Genomic DNA, 21,813 nt, shown 5'->3' with positions numbered 1-21,813 from the left:
AACCTTCCTGGACCCCAGTCTCCTCTACTGTGAAACTGGGGCAATAATACCATCTTGTAGGGTTGTTGTATTAGATGAAATAATACGAGTCAAACAGAACTGTGCCTGGCACTTAGTAAACACTTAATAAATGTTAGTTTCTATTATTATTATTATTTCTTCTTCTTCTACTTGACATTATTAAAGCTTCTTCAGCCTTAACTCCAGGGCTTGAAGAGGGATGCTATTCTGCAGGTTTTCCAGAAGACAGACACACACACAAACTTGCATCCATTCATTACGTTAACTCAGTGCCTAACTTTAAGATACCCATTTCTTTAACTTTCCCATGAGCCATCACACACGATATCCATCTCCTTTTTTCTCTCACTTCAAACAGTACTGCCTGTTATGGGCTGAACTGTGTCCTTCAGAAAAAAAAAAGGTTAAGTCCTAACCTTCAATATGGCAGAATGTGACCTCATTTGGAAATAGGGTCATTGCAGACGAAATTAGTTAAGATGACGTCATAGTGGAGTAGGGTGGGCCCCGACTCCAGTATGACTGGTGTCCTTATAAAAACAACGTCACGTGAAGAGACACACACACAGGGAGAAGACAGCCATGTGAAGATGGGGGCAGAGGCTGGAGCTACGCCTTCAGAAGGCAAGGAACACCTGGGGCCAGCAGAAGCTGGGGAGAGGCCAGGAAGGACTTCCGAGGGAGCGTGGTCCTGCTGACAGCTTGACTTCAGACCTCCAGACTCCACAAACATTTCTGTTGTTTTAAGCTACCCAGTTTGCGGCACAGACTGGAAAGAGAGTAGGTTGTGGTAGGGCAGAGGAAGACTTTATTTCCAGAGGAAAAGGTACTTTAATTTCCATCAATTAACCTCAAAGTTAGAAAAGTCTGTTTTTCGAATCTGGTGAGAGTAAATTCTTCATGCTATGGCTTCAGCCAGTTCTTCCTCGTTGAGCCTTAGTGGAGCTATGCATTCCTGGGATTTGTACATAGAAGATCAGTAGCCATGGTTATAGACAAGACCTCTATAAAAATCTCTCCACAAAGCACGCATGCGCGCACCCCCCCCCCCCAACTGTTTCTAGAGCTTGCCCTTTTCTGCCACTGCATCTCAGCCTTGAATGGGCCTGATGTGGTGTTAAACCACGGTAGGCTGGTCCTTCTGCCACTGCTACTTCCTGACAAGCATAACTAAACCAGGACAGGGATCGCGGGAGGCAGCCAGGCTTTCAAAACAAACTTTCAAGGGCCTGGAAATTCACCTATGAATTCTTCACCAGCCTTCTTTTCTCTGCTTCCTCCTGCTCTACTCCTTCCCACTGGGGTCGGCCTGAGACCTCCAGGGGCCCTGTGGGTATCGCCTTTAACTCTGCAGCACTTGGGGTTAAGGGGTGAGCTCACTTTCATAAAGGCCAGCGTGGAGAGCGCCTTGGAGAAGTAGGGACCACATTGGGATGCTCTGTTTCCTGCTACCACCTGAGCATGCAGAGCTATTCCAAGACAGCAGCCTTCCCCCCTTAGGGTTTCCCTTTACTTCCCTGTGCGGAGATGAGGCCATGGGGCTTTACCGACTTGGGTAAATTATAAAGAGATGGACTGCCTGGGATAGAAGTGCTGCCTCCTGTCACGAAGACTTTTGTTCTGTATGAAAGTGATCTTTTATCCACTAGGAGGGCAGTGGTCTTAGGCCTCGTGCTGGCCAATGCTAATTCTTGCCATTTATTGGGTACTTGCTCAGGAACACGGGCTTTATATGCATCTCACTTATTCCTCACAACACTCCTATGATACAGAGATTATTTCCTCATTTTCCCACAAAAAAATTGAGGTTCTGAGAGGTGCAATGCTTATCCGAGGCCACAGAGCTAGCAAATGGCAGGCGTAGGATCTGAAACCAGGGTTGCATGTCCACGCACAGGAGCAAGAATTACTTATGCTTACTCCAGGCTAGGCCTCTCTGCCCCAGTTGTTCCTACGAAGGGAACTTGGCTCCTACTGCCTTCCGTCTGACAGACTGTCTCACAGAGCGATCTCCAGCAGGGGCCGGGTCCGTGGCACACCTGTCAACGGCCACTCCCCCGGGGCCTCCCTTGTACCCCAGCAATCGCGCCTGGAGTAGTCACAGGGGCACGTCTAACATTTGTAGGCCTTCCCTGTTCATAAGTATTTTCAGATCCATTAATTTACTATCTTATCTACTCTAAGGCTGGTCCTGTTAGCAGTGTTTACAAACTCCTTTTTAACTATTTAGTTGAAAAGTAATACAAAACAAAAACCACTGCCCCCGGTGCTTTGGAGAGGGGTAGGAAGGACAGCCATCTTTCCTGAAGGTCCACTGTGGGCCGAGCACTGGCTCAGGGAGGCAGCAAGATTTAGAAGAAAGAGCAAGAGCGTCCTGTTCAGAGCAGGCTGTTTGGATTCCTGCCTCCGCCCCAGCTGGGAGGCCTCAGGCAGGTTCCTCAGCCTCCGCAGCCCTCTGTCTTCTCATCTGTTAACAGTGCCGATGACATAGATTTTTACCAGTTATTAGGAAAAGCAAATAAGAAAATGCAAGCAAAACATCTAGGAGAGTGTGTAGCACAGAGTAAGCACTTATTAACCTCCTTTCGCCTGCTTCATCCTTCTAGCGTTGTTTTGGAGCAGTAATTACTGATGAGGAAACAGGTTCTGAGTGGCAAAGTGTCTTGCCCAAGATCAAAAAGCTATTATGTGGCATAAACCAGAAGAGTCTGAATCTAGAGCTCACGTCTCAACTGTAACATGGGAGTGCCTTGAAGGTGGAGAAGGGAAGACGCTCAAAAATTTGGGCTTTTAATCCTTTACGATTATTGAACATACTCTTAGTCCAGCCCTGATCATAAGCCTTTCACTAGAGCCCAAAAAGTCTCATTCTCAAATCTTAGGAATTTTCTTCCTAAGAAAAGAAAAAAAGAAAAAAAACACCCCACCTACAGGTAAAATTGGAAGAAGTGATACCAGCATAGACTTATCCATGGGGTGTGTGTGATGTGTGAGGGGGTGTTCATGCCTGTACACTCACGTATACAGGTGTGCTGGGAAGGGAGGGGGCAAGCAAGAGACAGGAAGTTGGTTCGCGACTACTATTGCTAGATTAAGTTTCCTGCGTGACTCCAAGCTCTGTGCAGTCAAAGTGCTTCAGAAATCCAGAGAGTAAGTGATCCGTAAACAGGCTTCTTGGAGCTATTTTTCATGCAGTGACTGGTCTACCAGTTCTCAAGGGGTCTGGATTAATATTAAGGCTACATTACATTGTGGACAGGCGTACAACTCGAGATTTTAGCTTCCTTTCTCCACTCCCTCCTCCCACCTTCTCTGGGACAGTTCCGTCCTGGGGTCCTCACTGCTTTGGCCCTGCCTGCCATTTAGAGGACTCAGCCATTCCTAAGAGGCTTTCTCTTGCTCTGCTTCTGCCCTAGCAACTTGTCATGGCAGCTGTTTCATAGCTTTGGAATCACAAAGCTATTCCAGAGTCCCCCAGGCCCAGCTCTGGAGCCTCCTTTCCCTCATTTGTCCCAATAATAGCCTCTAATTGCTATTACCATTCTCTCTAGCAGAAACATACTGCATGTCTGTGGTCAACCTATGATCTGACCATCAGCCTTCTGCTTGCTGCTGCATTCGGAATGTTATGTTCCATTCCATTTTGTACCCGTACGTCTGCTTATTCTCTCTTAGCATACCTATTGGCTTTTAGCTTCTTGTAGTTTCTAACCCATTCTGTACCGTCTGCAGGGGAAAACTCTCTAAATGGGGTAGATCCTCCACAATCTTCCACTCTTTCCAGTCAAGTACAACTTTACCCTACTTCTTTTCTCATATTTATAAAACTTAGGTAGCTAATTTGCATAGCTAGAACAGGTAGAACTAGGACTAGAGAGTGGAAATTGTAAGGAGATAGATTTCAACTCAACAGAAAACAACGACTTACTAACAACTCGAGCTGTTAAAAAGTGGCATGGGCTGCTTTGCGAAGAAGTGAGTTTCCCGTCAGTGGAGGCATTCAAGCAGAGGCTGAGCAACCACATGGCAGGCATGATTCATGCAGCGTTGCCTCTAGGGTGTCTTTTAACACTGGTAGTGTATACTTCCGTGAAAACATTTTACTCGACGTCAGAAATCCAACAGAATTTTAAGCTTTTGGCGTATTTTGAAACTCTTCCATCTACGAATGTTCTAAAGGCTAATCTTGTTTTCCAAGCTGCAGGACAGCTCCTGCTTTTCATCATTCTAGTTACTAATGAAAAGGGTAAATTCCACTAGTATGAACTTGCTGCTTCTCGTCATCTACTCCAGGTGGAGGGAACTATTGTTCTTATTTCATGGATGTGGCTAAGCAGAAAAGCTGATCTCTTTTGGACTGCCAGAACACTGGTTAACCACCCAACTAGCTCACCCAACCACCGTTCGGCCATCCATCCATCCTTTCCATATTTATTGAGCAATTACTACTGTGCTTGGTACTAAATGGAATACAAAAACGATTCAGATGTTGACTCTGTTCTTAAGGAGCTAAGAGTTTAAGAGAGGAAATAAGAAAAGTACATAAATAAATATAACAGGTGTCAGCAAGCATTTTCTTTTTTTTCCTTTTTCTCCCCAAAGTTCCCCAGTACATCGTTGTATATTCTTCGTTGTGGGTCCTTCTAGTTGTGGCATGTGGGACGCTGCATCAGCGTGGTTTGATGAGCAGTGCCATGTCTGCGCCCAGGATTCGAACCAACGAAACCCTGGGCTGCCTGCAGCGGAGTGCACGAACTTAACCACTCGGCCATGGGGCCAGCCCTGCAAGCATTTTCTATACAGGGCCAGATAGTAAATAGTTCAGGCTTTGGGAACCATGTATGGTCTCTGTTGCATATTCTTATTTGATCCCCCCGCTGCCCCCTCCGGCAAAATTTAAAAATATAAAAGCCATTCTTAGTTCCAGGACTTTACATAAACAGGTTGTGGGCTGGATTTGGCCTGGCGGCCCTAGTTTGCTGACCTCTGAAATGTAATAAGGAGTAAAGGGATGACCCTCAGTTGAATCAGCTAGAAGTTTCATTTGGGTTGGGTGTTTAAAGATGGGTTTGATTGGGACTTTGGAAATGGGGAGGGGGCATTCTGGGCAGAAGGAGGACAATTACACATTGTCCCCCATTTTCTATTCTTAGAGCAGAGGTTTTCAAAGAGTGGTCACTTTCACCTGGAAACTTATTAAAAATGCAATTTTTAAGGCTCACAGTGGCATACATGAGGCATACACGAGGATCACCTGGAGGGTTTGGCAAAACAGATTGCTGGGACCCACCCCCAGATTCCTGGTGCGGCTGGTCCAGGGACCACACTCTGAGGACCACTGCCTGGGAGAATACCTGCTACATCCGTATGGAGGGCGTGGATGCTTTGCAGAGCCCCAGGTGCATTCCATTCAGTGCACAGACTCAGAAAGGGGCTTCAGGCCACCTTGAGTTGGTGATGACTTTTTTCCTCCAGGGCAGGAGCTGTGAGGCTTGTTAGGCTCACCCGCTGGAGGCAGCAAGTCATAGTGGGGGCTGTGTGCTTGGGAGGATATTGCCTTCTCAGTCTTGGTTACTGACACACATTCTGTCTTGCTCCTGATACATTCGTGTATTTTTAGCACTGCTACAAAATGGTCCCCTCTGCATTATTCTGGGGACCACCTCCTTTGGTCAGGCCAAAAAAAAAAAAAAAATAGTGCTCCTATTTTAGCTTATAATTAAATGACTTCTAAAAACTCAGATGTGGAGCTCAGAGAGGCTGGGCTGAGGATGGGGAAAAGGGGAAGATGAGCCAGAGAGAGTACACAGAGGAATTTCAGAGGAGGTTACGGGCAACCAGATGCAGGAGGAGTCATTAATCTGCCAGACAATGAATGGCAAAAGGCAATTAGCTTGCCCGGGGTTGTAGCAAGCCAATGAAGTATGCAGTAGGCAACTGAGGGTCTAGTGTAAGGGCAGGGTCATGGCTAGGGAACTCAAAAAGAGGACAAGATAAGGGAGGTTAGAGGTGGGAAAGCCATCTGGGGCTAGCAGGAAGGGAAAAGAAAGTGCTCATGGTCTCCATGAATATTCATTACCCAGTGGAAGCGTCCAGGTGTAGCTGCACACTTGTCAGGGCTCTACATGCTGTTACGCTAGGACACAATCTTGGAAATGAACTAGGTGCTTCAGTATGTGTGTATGTGCACACACACACACACACGCACACACACACAAATGCTCTCTTCCTATTACTCTTCATACACCTGCCAAGTCTAACCTGGCAGAAAGGTAGGCTGAGGACTGCCTGGCTGAATAACATAGGACCACATGCCTCAACATTGGCGAAGTTTTAACACACCATTCTAAACTTCAGTTTATGGCGCTTCCTTCCACATTTTAAAGCAAGCTTGTTTTTTCTCTGTCACCCGCCTCATTCACATGCGCATTCTCACGTTCTCTTCCTTGCAGGCGGTCTACAGCCATGCTAATGGTTCTTATCTGCCTATATACATTCTCCAGACACACTCATTTATTCATCCTCACTTGGAGTCATTCTCACATATTAAGCACTACCTCTTTCTTCTAAAAATCACTTCAAATGTCAAAGTTGCTTCCATAGCTTCTGTTCCTGCTGTCTGCAGGACCTGCTAGCTTTGTCTTTCTAATAAAAAAGGAAAATGTACCAATATTGGCTTGACTGAGTAAAAAGCCCAACCCAAAGCAGATTGTCCTACCGTGGGATGCAGGTTTGTGGCTGTGGTGTCCCCGCCTTCAAGACCATCCCATTTATCTCTCTTTGTTCCACTCCCTCTCTCTTCCTGCACAACGCTGCAATCACACACATACTCTGGGTTGGAAAAAAAAAGGACAGTCTAATTTCCTGATGATTATGTTGTTACCTAGCAACAGCCAATCAGGGGCTGGGCTTTTTGCCTGCAGTATTTCATGCAAATAGTTTGGAGAAATTGCAGGGTAACCCAGGCCGCTTAGTCTGCCTTCTCAGGGGACACATTACAGAATAAAACCAACCCAAAAGGGGACTATTGAAGCCAGGCACGTGCCTCAGATAACAGGCCGTTTGATCTCTTTCCCTCGCACCCTCTGCCCTGTACCCCCTAACAAAAGCATGCGGGTTCCACAGACAGACACTCAGGAGGCCAAAAAGTTGAAAAGAAGCTCACTGGCAGCCATCCTTTACCCTGGATCTCTGTACTGATAACTGGAGCCCAGAGCAACCTCTGATGCCCTGGAAACTCTAGCTCCCCGGGAAGGCAGAGAATATTGCATTCTCAGTGGAGGGCATGAAGGAGGATCAGCCACACTCCTCCTGCCCAGAAAGGAGCTAAAACCTGGCACTTCTAGCCTGATTCAAGAGCCTCATCTATGCCCTGGCTGGCCTATCTCACAGGGGAAAACCCATTGTTTACAACTGCATTCTTCCTGATGCCAAGTGGCAAATCCTCATTCAAATGGTTAAACAATGAGAGAAGCTACCTCACTCATAAGTCTCATCAAGAGATTTTGTTGTTGCTGTTGTTTTCCCAACAAGCACTGAGCACCTGATGTAAAACGCTGTCCAGAGCCACACATACCAACTTCCTGTAAGGCCCAGGGGCCAATGCACTCAGATCTGGACTGGTACCAAAGATGGACTCAGAAGACAGAGGGTGAGGGTCTGTTTCCTCCAGGGGAGGGGGCCAGGCTTCAGAGGTAGGGATCAGATTTCAGTAGTTTGTTTTGTTGTTGACTCAATGCTCAGTAATCCGGCATCAAGGCAAGAAGAAGCTGGGACCTCAGCTGCTGGATAGCTCCTCACTGTTCTCGTACACCGACTCTAGCCAGCAGTCTTGCAAAGCTGTGTTGTTGGTTACACGGGGACTGTGAGTACGTAGATCAGCTCAAGTTACCATCAGGATGGAAAACCAATTCAAACTCCCCTTTCTTACTGACTTTTAGCGTTCACATATTTGTAAGACAAGAGAGAATTATACTCCAATCATTATAGGAAGGTGGTGAGAGCTCCCAACCTGACATTCACAGGCTCGCCATCCAGAGTCGGAAGCAAAAAAAAGAACTGTCAATCTGCCTTTGTTCAGAAAGGCAGAGTCAAGGAATCCCACTCATCTAGGGGGTTGGGGAACTCTATTGCCACCCTGATCCTATAGTAAATTTCAGAAAATTCTTTGAGTCAGGCACTTTTATCCTTATAACCTTGGAATACTTACTATAAACCCATTTTATAGAAGAGGAAACTGATGAGTAACTTGCTCAAGTTACACAGTTGCAAGGTGGCAAAGCTGGGATTCAAAAGCAGGTCTTTTTACTCTGAAGTCAGTACTGTGGTGTGCAAATCATCCTAGACCACGCCAAGTCTTCAGAGCACTGAAAACAAAGGAGCAAAGGGTACAGCAACAGAAAGCCACTTTTCAAAGGGAAAAAAGAAAAATCAACTTTTTGATTTATTATAGGTACCCAAAGCTCTTTCTTCTGGACTTAAATGTTAAGCCTTCAGTGACTCTCACCTCTGGAGCACATTAGAACCACCAGACGGGCATGCCACAAATACTTATGCCTGGCTCCTACTCCAGACCAATTAATTAATTAAGAATTTCTGAGGGTGAGGGGGAGACAGTGACTTTTTTTTTTAATGGAGAAGTTTGGAATCAAACAGCCATTTATTTTATTTTAGTTTTTTAAAGATTGGCACCTGAGCTAACATCTGTTGCCAATCTTTTTCTTTTTCCTTCTTCTTCTTCTCTCCAAAGCCCCCCAGTACATAGTCGTATACTCTAGTTGCAGGTCCTTCTGGTTGTGCTATGTGGGACGCCGCCTCAGCATGGCTTGATGAGCAGTGCCATGTCCGCGCCCAGGATCAGAACTGGCGAAACCCTGGGCCACCGAAGTGGAGCACATGAACTTAACCACTCGGCCACAGGGCTGGCCCCCAGACAGTGATTTTTAAAAGCTTCCCCAGAATAACACAACCACTTTGGAAAACGGTGTGGCAGTTTCTTATAAAACTAAACATACAACTACTCTATAATTCAGAAATTCCATTTCTACGAATTTATTCAAGTGAAATGAAAACATATGTCCATAAAAAGTCTTGTACAAACATGTTCCCTGCAGTTTTATTCCTACTCGCTAAAAAATGGTGGTATATTCATACTATAGAATACTACTCAGCAATAAAAAGGAATAAACTATTGATACTAGCAACACCATGGATGCATTTCAAAAATGCTATGCTGGATGAAAAAACCTTATGCAAGAGTACAAACTGTATTGTTCAATTTACATTAAGTTCTAGGAACAGGAAAAGTTAACCTATGGTGGAAAAAATCAGAGTCAAGATTGCCTCTGGAAGTGGGGGTGGGGGTGGGGAGTGACCCGGAAGGGGGCATGAGAGAACTTCTGGGATGATGGCAATGATCTAAATATTCACAGGGGTTGGTGTTACATTGGTGTACGCATCTGTTAAAACTCGCAGAATGGTGTACTTCAGATGTGTGCATTTCATGGTATGTAAATTTTACCTCAAAAGAAGAAAGAAACAAATATTGAACTCTAGCTAATGACATACATGCTGCAGTGTTTTGGGCTGAAGTATACTGATGCCTGCAACTTCCCTGGAAATGCATAAAAAAAGAAATAATCTGAACTGGTGAATGGTAGAGGGATGAACAGTTGGACAGGTATGTGATAAGGCAAGTAGGGTAAACTGTTAACTGTAGAATCTAGATAAGATACATATAATATTCACTGTATAATTTTTTCAACTTTTTGGTATGTTTAAAAATTTTCATTAAAAAATTTGGGGGAAAGAGCTCCCCAGGTGATTCCAACAAGCAAACACTGGGATAAAAGACAAATTTCAGTTACCTTGGCTGAAAAGCTGAAATGAAGAATGCTGTGCCCCTAATCTCCAGAAATGATGGTAATCACCCCTCTCACCCCATATACACACAAAAGAAAAAATCTGGCACTCTGGAGTAAACGTCCAGGTTGAAAGAGGACTGTGTAGAGTTAGGCTAAATCTGATGGAGATGCTATGGTGTATTTCACACTAGACTTATACAGGACACATCATTTGACATACGGTTTGATGGGACAAAATATTTGAAATCAGGACAGTCCTGGAAAACTGGGCAATATGGTAATTATACTTATGATCTAGAAGTGAAAAACCTTAAACTGACCTCAGCAGGTGTGAGAAGAAAGTGCTATTCACTACCCAGTATGTGATTCTCCACCAGGGCTTGTAGCTCTAGTCTCTCAGACTGTAGTTTTCTCTAGCTCTGTTCTCCCCCGGTTGGACCACAAATCCACAGGGATAACGCAGGGTCTGGTACTTAGAGAGGAAGATCCCTAAAGGATCTGAATGGACAGTTGATTTCAGCGGGGTGGGGAAAGAGCGGGGGGAGGACTAAGAGGGGAAATAATGTAGTCAAGTGCAGTATGGAGCCCCTGTTCCCCGAGCTGCCCCATTTATTCTGCGTAATTGCTTCATTTCCACTGGCAGTGCATTTCAAAATGAATTTCATTACTGGTGCCTTGGATATCATATTGATTACCAGTTTCATCGATTCTTATCTTGCTAATTAGCATATAAATTAGCCATTTGGGGGAGGCATTAGGCAAAATTGAATTTTCTCCTTAATCTTCTTTCAGAAGGTAAATGAAAATGGATGTGGCCTGTTAAGGCCCATGGCCTTCCTATGACACAATCTAAGTGCCTTTCACAGCCAAGGATCCGTCTTGTTGAGAGAGAGAAGGCTCATGGAAGAAGCCTTCCTACCCCATGACTGACATTGCTGCAGTCAGAACTCCTTAGAGAGTTATCAAGAAAATCTGAAGCAGAGGATAGATTTGCAAGCTGAGATGTGTTTCCTTGGAGGAGACACTCTGAGCTGACGGACAGCAGCATCTCCCTCCCACATACACACAAGAGGAGGCCCCGTGATGCAGCCATCCCGGTGGTATTCTCTTCCAAGGCTGGAACTGAGAAGGCCATTCTGCTCTTTGGTTTAGTGGTAAGATGAGGGGTCTGGAGTCAGGTGGTCTGGGTTGGAATGCCTGCTTTGCCTCTTACCAGCTATGCAACCTGGAGCACTTTAATGTCTCTAAGCCTTAGTGTCCTCATCTGTAAAATGGGGACAATCACAGCACTGACTTCATGGAGGTAGCTGTGAGGATTAAGAGAGAGAATGTACTCAGAGTGCTTAACACAGTGAACGGCACACAGTGGAGCTCACAGAATGTTAGCATTCTTCAGCAGAGAAGAATCTTAGGAAACCAGATGCCAGGGATTTCCAGAGGGAGCTGCTCAGCTTCAAAGGAAATGTTACTGCAAACTCCCAGGTGCTTAGTCTCTAGAACAGGTCACAGGCCATTCGCCAGGCCAGCTCAGTCACTGCTACTCAAGACATGGCCCTCAGACCAGCAGGATCACATCACCTGGGAGGAGGTTGAAGATGAAGAATCTTGGGCCCCACCCTAGACCTGCTGAATCGGAATCCGCACTGTAACAAGATTCCTGGGTGACTCCCGTGCATATGAAAACTTGAGAAGCACCGTTTGAAATTATCACCTGTTATGGACTGAACATTTGTGTTCCCCCAAATTCATCTGTTGAAACCCTACCCTCAATGTGATGGTATTAGGAATCGGGGCCTTTGGGAACTAATTAGGATTAGATGAGGTTGTAAGGGTGGAGCCCTCATAAATGGGGTTAGTGCCTTTATCAGAGCTACAAAAGAGCTTGCTTCCTCTCTCTGCTCTCTGCCTTCTGAGGATACAAGAAGCTGGCAGTCTGCAGCCCAGAAGAGGGCTCCCAGCAGAACCTGATGATGCTCACCCTGATCTCAGACTTCCAGCCTCCAGAACTGGGAGAAATACATTTCTGTTGTTTATAAACCACCAGTTTATGGGATTTGGTTATAGCAGCCTGAGCTAAGACAGACCCTTAATTAAAAGCTTACGTGGTTAGAGAAGGAAGGAACTTGGAGATTACCTGGTCAAAAACCGTGGCTCAGAAAGGTGAGGTAACTGCCCTAGAGTCAGTCCACAGCAGACCGAGATGAGGCTTTCGGTCTCTTGACCCCGAGACCAGGCCAGCTTCAGCTGTGCCTCCCTGAGGCCGTTAACTAGCTCCAGCACAGAGAGGTTCTGCTCCCTTCCTTGCAGTAGTTGCAGGGGTGCTGGTTTCGACCCTGCCTTGAGATCCATCCACAATGGGTTTTGGAAGGAGGAAATTCGGTTCCATTTGGAAGTGTTGGGGGTTTGAGGTCTGGTTACTCGGATGACCTCAGTGGAGGATACTGATGCGGTGGAGGAAAATACTGAAGAGCATTCTCCTCACCCTTGATAACCTCTGTGAACTCCTGCCCTTTGAACTCTTTCAGGTAAGGATGCACAAGAACTGCTATTGGTGATGCCCCAGAGAGGGCCACCAGGCAGCTGAGGAGCTCGGGGGCTGGTGATAAGGTGGGAGGGGGCCTTTTTTCACTATCTACTCTGCTGTTTCTTTTAAATTTTGCTCCTGATGCATGTAAAACATATTTAGAAATTAATTAGCCAACAATAATTTTAAAAAGAATGCCTCAGCTATGGGATAAAAAACAAGACCCCATCCGGCGCTGCCCCTGGATCATCCAGCTCTGCTTATCCTTGTACTGCTTTTCCTCTCTCGCCTCCTGAAACACGAAACTTGAAAGCATCGAGGAAAGACAGGGTAAACGCTGAGGCAGGGCCTCGCGGCCACTGCAGGGGCTAGGGGTTTCACTCCAAGTGAGCTGGAAAGCTGTTAGGAGCTGTGCCTAAAGAGGACACGATCGAAGTTGCATTTTTAAAGTACGGCTCTGGATGCCGCACGGACAGACTGCAGAGGGGCCAGGCTGACGCAGACCTGTCGGGAGGCATCCGCAGGCATCGGGGCGAGAGAGAACGGCAGTCTGGACTCGGGTGTGGGGATAACGGGAGTAAGGAGTAGTCCGATCCTGGATGTATTCCGAGGGTTGAGCCGAGAGGATCTGCTGATTGCATCAAAAGGAGCTGTAATCACTTGGCCTTCTTACTCTACGGCCCCTATCCAACCCCACTCCTGCCTTCGCTCTTGCTCGTCCTCTCCTCCTGCCCCGCATGCCTTGCTTATTCGGACAGTCTCTTCAGCCTGGATTTCAGGATGTCAATCAAGAGCCCTCCTTAACCAACAGAGCCCTCTCTTCTCCAAAGCACTTGTAGCTTTCCTAGTCCACACCTCCCAGTTTAACCCTCGATATGCTTTTTGCAGTACAAATGTGTATTGAGATACCATAGCTCATGGTGAACACTGGCTGGGAGCCTGCTATTCCCGCTTCACCAGTATTGTACTGGATGTCTCAGCCACTTCACTAGGGCAAGAAAAAGAATTCAAATGTATAAAGTAAAAGAACAGGGAAGGAAGAAACAAAATTTGCTATTATTTGCAGATGACATGATTGTGTGTATAGAAAATCCAACTGAATCTACAGTTAAATGACTAGAATTAATAAGAGTTTTTCAAATTTCTGACTATAAAATCAATATCTAAAAATCAATTATATTTCTATATACTAGCAACAAAGAGTTAAAAATGAAATTTAAAAAGATAAACTGTTTATAATAGCAACAAAAAATATCAAGTACTCAGGAATAGACCTAATGAAACATGCACAAGACACTTATGGGGAAAATTATAAAAATTCAGTGACAGACACTTAAAAAGACCTAAACAAATGGAGATATATACTATATTCATAGCCTGAAAAACTCCATATTATAAAAGTCATTTATTCCCAAATCAATCTACAGATTAAGTGTAATTCCAATGGAAATCCCAATATGTTTTTTTTTTAAAGAAACTTGACAAACTGATTCTAAAATTCATATGAAAAATGGAAAAGACCAAGAACAGGCAAGTCACCCTTGAAGAAAAGAACAATGTGGGGAGAACAGCCCTATAAGATATCGAGCTTTTGTAATTAAGAGAGTTTGATATTAGCACTGGGATAAACTGTCCTCGAGAGCCGATTGTTAGCATCTCTTCCCAACTTCGCATTCTGTGACATCATGCTGGTAGCTTGAAACTGCTCACGGTGGGAGTATTTATACCACACAAATCAGCAAACACTACAAATCAGGGCTTTTTGTGTGTTTGGGAGAGGAGAGGGAAGAGCTGGTTGCTAAACATTTACCAGCACATCACGGAATGAAAACAAACAGAGATTCCCCAGACACATTCACACATTTATGAGCACTTGTTATACGACAGATGGGCATATCAGATCAATAAAGAAGGGATGGACATTTCACTATATAATGCTGGGAAAATCGAGTGATTATATGAGGAAAAAAATGAAACTGATTCCCCATCTCACATCTAACCCCCAAATTAATTTTAGGTAGATTAACTATTTAAGTGGAAAAGGAAAAAATATAAGACTTTGGGGAGAAAATCATAATGACTTCAGAGTAGGAAAGGATTTTTTTTTGTCTCCTGCAGTACATAGCTGTACATCCTATTTGTAAGTTCTTCTAGCTTCTCTGTGTGGGATGTCGCCTCAGCATGGCTTGACGAGTGGCGCCATGTCTGCGCCTGGGATCCGAACCAGCAAAACCCTGGGCTGCTGAAGCAGAGCTCGCAAACTTAACCACTCGGCCACAGGGCCAGCCCCCCAAGGAAGGGATTTTTTAAAAAAGAAAAGACTGGTAAATTTGACTACATTAAAATTAAAAACTTCTGTTGATTATAAGTCATCATAAAGAAAGCGAAACTCAAGGCTTACACTGAAAAGAATATTTCCAACACACATACACAAAAAAGAATTTGCATCCAAATTATTAAAGAATATTTGTGAATCAATAAGAAAGAGATACAACAGAAAAATGGACAATAGTCTCGAATTGGATTTTCTCTTTTGTGCAATAGTACCTGGTCCATAAACTTTCAAAAGATTTTCACCTTATTAATATTCAGGAAAATGCAAAATAAACCCACAATGAGATAAATTTCATACCCATCAGACTGGTGGTAATTTTAGAGTTTGACAATATCAAATACCGGGGAGGATCTGGAGCAATGGTAACTCTCACAGGAGAGGGTAGGAGTGTAAATTCATACAACCGCTTTAGAAGACAGTTTGGTACTCCACAATAAAGTTGAGCATATCCATCTCTATGACCAAGCAATTCTATTCCTATGTACATACCCATCCTAGAAAAGCTCTTACACAAGTTCATAAGGTGACATGTATGATGTTGTTCATGGTGGTCATGTTACGGCAATTAACTGGGGATGATCCAAATGTCCAGCAAAAGCAGAAAGTAAAAATAAGTTGTGGCATATTAATTGAATAGAACACTACAGGACAGTGAAAAAGAATGACAGCCTCATGCATCACCACAGACAAATCTGAAAAACAATGTTGAGCAATGGAAGCAAGACCCAGACGAATGGATACAATATGATTCCACTTATACAGAATTCAAAAACAGTAAACAACGAAAAAGTATACTATAAAAATAACAGAATAGGGTTTAGGGAATCATTCCTATGTGGTAAAACCACAGAGGAAAGCAAGGGCATGCTTATCACAACAGGCGGCAGAATGACGTCTCTGCATGGAGGGAGAAGGTAGACGCAACCAGCAAGATGTCTTCTAAGGTTCTAGTAACTCGAGCGATCCGTAAATGTTCCCTTTATAATTATGCTTTAAATTCTACATATACACGTTATACATTCTTCTGTATAATTAAACATTTCACAGTAAGACAAATGAAAAAATATATCGTGTCTACTTTATGCAAAGGCATATGGATGCAAAGCTAAGACTGACTCACATTCCACTACCGTTCTGCTAAAATTACATTCACTGAGGTCAAAGACTTTACTGTCACTAAATCTAGCAAACATCTCATTCCTTACTTTCCTTGACGTCTCAGCAACATTTAACACTGCTGACCGTCTTTTCTCCTTGAAAAAGTATCTTACTTTGGCTTCCACGAAACCACATTCTCCTGGCCATTCCTTCGCAATCTCCTTCAAAGGCTTGTCTCCCACCCCCTAACCACTAAATGTTGGGGTTTGTCAAGGGTCAGCCCTGGAACCTCGTGTTTTGATACTCTATTCTCTCTCTCTCGACATTCACACTCAGGCCCAGGGCTTCAATTACCGTCTGCATATCAGAGATTTAGATCTCCAGCTCAGACCTCTCCTCTGAGCTCCAGGCTGATGTCTCCTATTATCTAGTCAACATCTCTGCTTGAATGTTTCAAAAGCCTCCACATCTTAACTTGTTAAAAATGAAACTCAAGATTTCCCTCCAAAGTGGGTTTTTTAAGTATTCTCTCAGTGAATCGCACTACCAGTAGTCCTAGACAAATGTTACTCCATGAAAGCAAATAGCCTTTTCTCCCCTCCCATAGAATAAAAGAACACACTCTCTTTTCTTGATAGGAAGGCATTGAAAACAAGGAAAATTATTTTGGTTATAGCTCTAAGTAGGAATGAAACCTTCCAAAAAACAACCTCATCTGGCAATTTAGGCTTCCTACATAGTGGGAGCTCAATAAAGCTAGCTCCTTTCCCTCTAATTAAGAGTTTCTGAAATACAACAGTACTACTATATAATTAAAGTATTTCCCTCTCTCCTTTCAACTCATTGTACACATTTTCTTATCTCTTCTTTCCTTTATACTATATTTTTGTGCTTAATAGGTTCTTAGTCTGATTTTTCTCCACTTTCTGTTTCTACTTTTTACCTTATTTCCCCCAGTCCACACTCTCCATGACTGAATTTCTGTTCTTAAAAAAATTTTTTATTTTACTTTTTGAGGAAGATTAGCCCTGAGCTAACAACTGCCACCAATCCTCCACTTTTTGCTGCGGAAGACTGGCCATAAGCTAACATCTGTGCCCATCTTTCTCTATTTTTTTTTCCTTTTTTCCACAAAGCCCCACCCCCCCAGCACATAGTTATGTATTTTAGTTGTGGGTCCTTCTAGTTCTTCTATGCGGGACGCCACCTCAGCATGGCTTGATGAGCAGTGCTAGGTCTGCGCCCAGGATTTGAACCAGCAAAACCCTGGGCCGCCAAAGCAGACTACGCGAACTTAACCACTCGGCCACAGAGCTGGCCCCTGAATTTCTGTTCTTGTCTTTCTTATTTCTTTCCTTCGACTTTCTTTGGGTTTAATTTGTTGTTTTTTCCTTCAGTGTCTTGGGATGGATGAGTTTACATCTATAAAATTCCCTCTAACTCAGCTTTATTTACACCAGAAGTTTTTATACATAGTATTTTTCACTATTATTCAGTTAACATTTTCTAATTTCTACTGTGATTTGTTCTTTGACCCATGGATCATACAGAAGTGTGCTGCCTAATTTCTAAATGTTTGGGGCAGAGTGTGTGTTTCCAGTCACTTTACCTTATTGGTTGTTAACATAATTACACTGCGGTGAAACAGCATAATTATGTGTGGTTTTAATCCCGTGGAATTTGTTGAGGTTAGCTCTATGGTCTGGTATATGGTCAACTTTTATAAATGTTCCATGTGTACTTGAAAAAAATATGTATTCTGCAGTCGTTAGGTACAATGTTCTATAATGCCCATCAGCAAAATTTGTTAATTGTTATTAAAATCTTATATATTCTTACTGGAGTTTTTTTTTTCTTGACTGAGAGAGAAATGTAAACATAAAACACCTTGATTGTAAAATTTTCTTTGTCCTGAGAGTACTGCAAATTTTCGCTTTATTTATTTTGAGGCCGTTTTATTGGGTGCATATAATTTTAAAATTCTTTTATCTTCCTGATAAATGGAAACTTTTCTTCTTTTGAAGTAACACCTTTTATCTCTAGAAATGTTTTCTGACTTAACATAGTTTTGTCTATCATTCATTTAGCTATATCAACTTTCTTTGGGTGTGTATTTTCATGGTATTATCTTTTCCCAATTTTTTAATTTTCAAACTTTCTGTTTACTTATATCAGAGTTTCTCAACCTTGGCACTATTGACATTTTGGGCCATATAATTCTTTGTTGTAGGGGGCAGTCCTGAGGATTATAGCTGCATCCCAGGCTACTGGATGATAATAGTACCCCCCAACTCTAGGTTATGGCAACCAAAAAATCTCCAGATACTATTGAATGTCCCTTTGGGGCAAAATCACCCCAAGTTGAGAACCACTGGCTTATATTTTAGGTTTGTCTTCTGTAAATAGCAGGCAAGTGAATTATTATCCACTGTGACAATCTTTGTCTTTTAATAGGAAGATTTAGTCTATTTATATATATATATATATTTTTTTATTAATGTTATGATAGATTACAACCTTGTGAGATTTCAGTTGTACATTTTTGTTAGTCATGTTGTGGGTACACCACTTCCCCCTCCATACCCTCCCCCCACCCCCCCTTTTCCCTGGTAACCACCGATCAGATCTCCTTCTCAATATACTAATTTCCACCTATGAGCGGAGTCATATAGAGTTCGTCTTTCTCTGACTGACTTATTTCGCTTAACATAATGCCCTCGAGGTCCATCCACGTTGTTGTGAATGGGCCAATTTCGTCTTTTTTTATGGCTGAGTAGTATTCCATTGTGTATATATACCACATCTTCTTTATCCAATCATCGGTTTCTGGGCATGTAGGCTGGTTCCACGTCTTGGCTATTGTAAATAATGCTGCGATAAACATAGGGGTGCAACGGACTCTTGAGATATCTGATATCAGGTTCTTAGGATAGATACCCAGTAATGGGATGGCTGGGTCATAGGGTATTTCTATTTTTAACTTTTTGAGAAATCTCCATACTGTTTTCCATAGTGGCTGTACCAGTTTGCATTCCCACCAACAGTGTATGAGGGTTCCTCTTTCTCCACAACCTCTCCAACATTTGTCGTTCTTGGTTTTGGATGTTTTTGCCAATCTAACAGGGGTAAGGTGATATCTTAGTGTAGTTTTGATTTGCATTTCCCTGATGATTAGCGATGATGAACATCTTTTCATGTGTCTATTGGCCATATTCATATCTTCTTTTGAGAAATGTCTGTTCATGTCCTCTGCCCATTTTTTGATCGGGTTGTTTGTTTTTTTGTTGTTAAGCAGTGTGAGTTCTTTGTATATTATGGAGATTAACCCTTTGTCGGATAAGTGGCTTGTAAATATTTTTTCCCAATTAGTGAGCTGTTTTTTTGTTTCAATCCTGTTTTCCCTTGCCTTGAAGAAGCTCTTTAGTCTGATGAAGTCCCATTTGTTTATTCTTTCTATTGTTTCCCTCAACTGAGGAGTTACAGTGTCCGAAAAGATTCTTTTGAAACTGATGTCAAAGAGTGTACTGCCTATATTCTCTTCCAAAAGACTTATTGTCTCAGACCTAATCTTTAGGTCTTTGATCCATTTTGAGTTTATTTTGGTGTGTGGTGAAAAAGAATGGTCAATTTTCAATCTTTTGCATGTGGCTGTCCAGTTTTCCCAGCACCATTTGTTGAAGAGACTTTCTTTTCTCCATTGTAGGCCCTCTGCTCCTTTGTCGAAGATTAGCTGTCCATAGATGTGTGGTTTTATCTCTGGGCTTTCAATTCTGTTCCATTGATCTGTGGACCTGTTTTTGTACCAGTACCATGCTGTTTTGATCACTGTAGCTTTGTAGTATGTTTTGAAATCGGGGATTGTGATTCCGCCGGCTTTGTTTTTCTTGCTCAGGATTGCTTTAGCAATTTGTGGTCTTTTGTTCCCCCATATGAATTTTAGGATTGTTTGTTCAATTTCTGTGAAGAATGTTCTTGGGATTCTGATTGGGATAGCATTGAATCTGTAGATTGCTTTAGGTAGTATGGACATTTTAACTATGTTTATTCTTCCAATCCATGTGCAAGGAATGTTTTTCCATCTCTTTATGTCATCGCCTATTTCTTTCAAGAAAGTCTTGTAGTTTTCATTGTATAGATCCTTCACTTCCTTGGTTAAGTTTATCCCAAGGTATTTTATTCTTTTCGTTGCGATTGTGAATGGGATAGAGTTCTTGAGTTCTTTTTCTGTTAGTTTATTGTTAGTGTATAGAAATGCTACTGATTTATGCACGTTAATTTTATACCCTGCTACTTTGCTGTAGTTGTTGATTATTTCTAATAGTTTTTCTGTGGATTCTTTGGGGTTTTCTATGTATAAGATCATGTCGTCTGCAAACAACGAGAGTTTTACTTCTTCGTTACCTATTTGGATTCCTTTTATTTCTTTTTCCTGCCGAATTGCTCTGGCCAGCACCTCCAGTACTATGTTGAATAGGAGTGGTGAAAGTGGGCACCCTTGTCTTGTTCCTGTCCTCAGAGGGATGGCTTTCAGCTTTTGTCCATTGAGTATGATGTTGGCTGTGGGTCTATCATATATGGCCTTTATTATGTTGAGGTACTTTCCTTCTATACCCATTTTACTGAGGGTTTTTATCATAAATGGGTGTTGGATCTTGTCGAATGCTTTCTCTGCATCTATTGAGATGATCATGTGGTTTTTGTTTTTCATTTTGTTGATGTAGTGTATCACGTTGATTGACTTGCGGATGTTGAACCATCCCTGTGTCCCTGGTATAAATCCCACTTGATCATGGCGTATAATCTTTTTGATGTATTGCTGTAATCGGTTTGCCAAAATTTTGTTGAGGATTTTTGCATCTATGTTCATCAGTGATATCGGCCTGTAGTTCTCCTTCTTTGTGTTGTCCTTGTCAGGTTTGGGGATCAGAGTGATGTTGGCTTCATAGAATGTGTTAGGGAGTTCTCCATCTTTCTCAATTTTCTGGAACAGTTTGAGGAGAATAGGTATTAAGTCTTCTTTGAATGTTTGGTAGAATTCTCCAGAGAAGCCGTCTGGTCCTGGACTCTTGTTTTTGGGGAGGTTTTTGATTACCGTTTCTATTTCCTTACTTGTGATTGGTCTATTCAGATTCTCCATTTCTTCCTGATTCAGTTTGGGGAGATTGTAGGAGTCTAGGAATTTGTCCATTTCTTCCAGGTTGTTCAATTTGTTGGCATATAGTTTTTCATAGTATTCTCTTATGATCTCTTGTATTTCATTGGTATCTGTTGTGATTTCTCCTCTGTCATTCCTGATTTTATTAATTTGCGATTTCTCTCTTCTTTTCTTGGTGAGTCTGGCTAGGGGTTTGTCAATTTTTTTAATTCTTTCGAAGAACCAACTCTTTGTTTCATTGATCCTTTCTATTGTCTTTTTTGTTTCAATATCGTTTATTTCTGCTCTTATTTTTATTATTTCCCTCCTTCTACTGACTCTGGGCTTTGTTTGTTCTTCTTTTTCTAGTTCTGTTAGGTGTCGTTTGAGGTTGCTTACATGAGCTTTTTCTTGTTTAGTGAGGTGAGCCTGTATTGCGATGAATTTCCCTCTTAGGACTGCTTTTGCTGCATCCCAAATGATTTGGTATGTCGTGTTCTCATTTTCATTTGTCTCCAGATAATATTTGATTTCTTCTTTAATTTCTTCAATGATCCATTGTTTGTTGAGAAGCGTGTTGTTTAGTCTCCACATTTTTGCACCTTTCTCTGCTTTTTTCTTGTAGTTGATTTCTAGTTTAATAGTGTTATGATCAGAAAAGATGCTTGATATTATTTCAACTCTCTTGTATTTATTGATGTTTGCTTTGGTTCCCAAAATATGGTCAATCCTTGAGAATGTTCCATGTGCACTTGAGAAGAATGTGTAACCTGCTGTTTTTGGATGAAGTGTTCTATATATATCTATTAAGTCCATCTGGTCTAATTTTTCATTTAAT

General features: G+C 42.6%; 2 protein-coding genes across 7 annotated transcripts in view; one reads left to right on the top strand and one right to left on the bottom strand.

Annotated features, from left to right (window-relative positions):
- The window catches only part of TLR12 (toll like receptor 12), a 131,696-nt gene that overhangs the window by 43,943 nt on the left and 65,940 nt on the right, over nucleotides 1-21,813 (top strand). The gene's annotated exons all lie outside the window — the stretch shown is intronic.
- PHC2 (polyhomeotic homolog 2) overlaps nucleotides 1-21,813 on the bottom strand; it is a 117,101-nt gene that overhangs the window by 67,285 nt on the left and 28,003 nt on the right. The window contains exon 1 of one of the 6 annotated variants that reach the window (XM_070249473.1): nucleotides 8,231-8,387. The exons of the other annotated variants lie outside the window; for them this stretch is intronic. The gene's annotated coding sequence lies outside the window, so the exon portion shown is untranslated. Of the gene's footprint in view, nucleotides 1-8,230; nucleotides 8,388-21,813 lie in introns of those variants that run through there. 6 annotated transcript variants of the gene reach the window in all.

This window comes from Equus caballus, chromosome 2 (genome assembly GCF_041296265.1).
Source record: "Equus caballus isolate H_3958 breed thoroughbred chromosome 2, TB-T2T, whole genome shotgun sequence".
NCBI classification, from domain to species: domain Eukaryota; kingdom Metazoa; phylum Chordata; class Mammalia; order Perissodactyla; family Equidae; genus Equus; species Equus caballus.
This window is presented reverse-complemented; position numbering and strand designations above follow the sequence as displayed.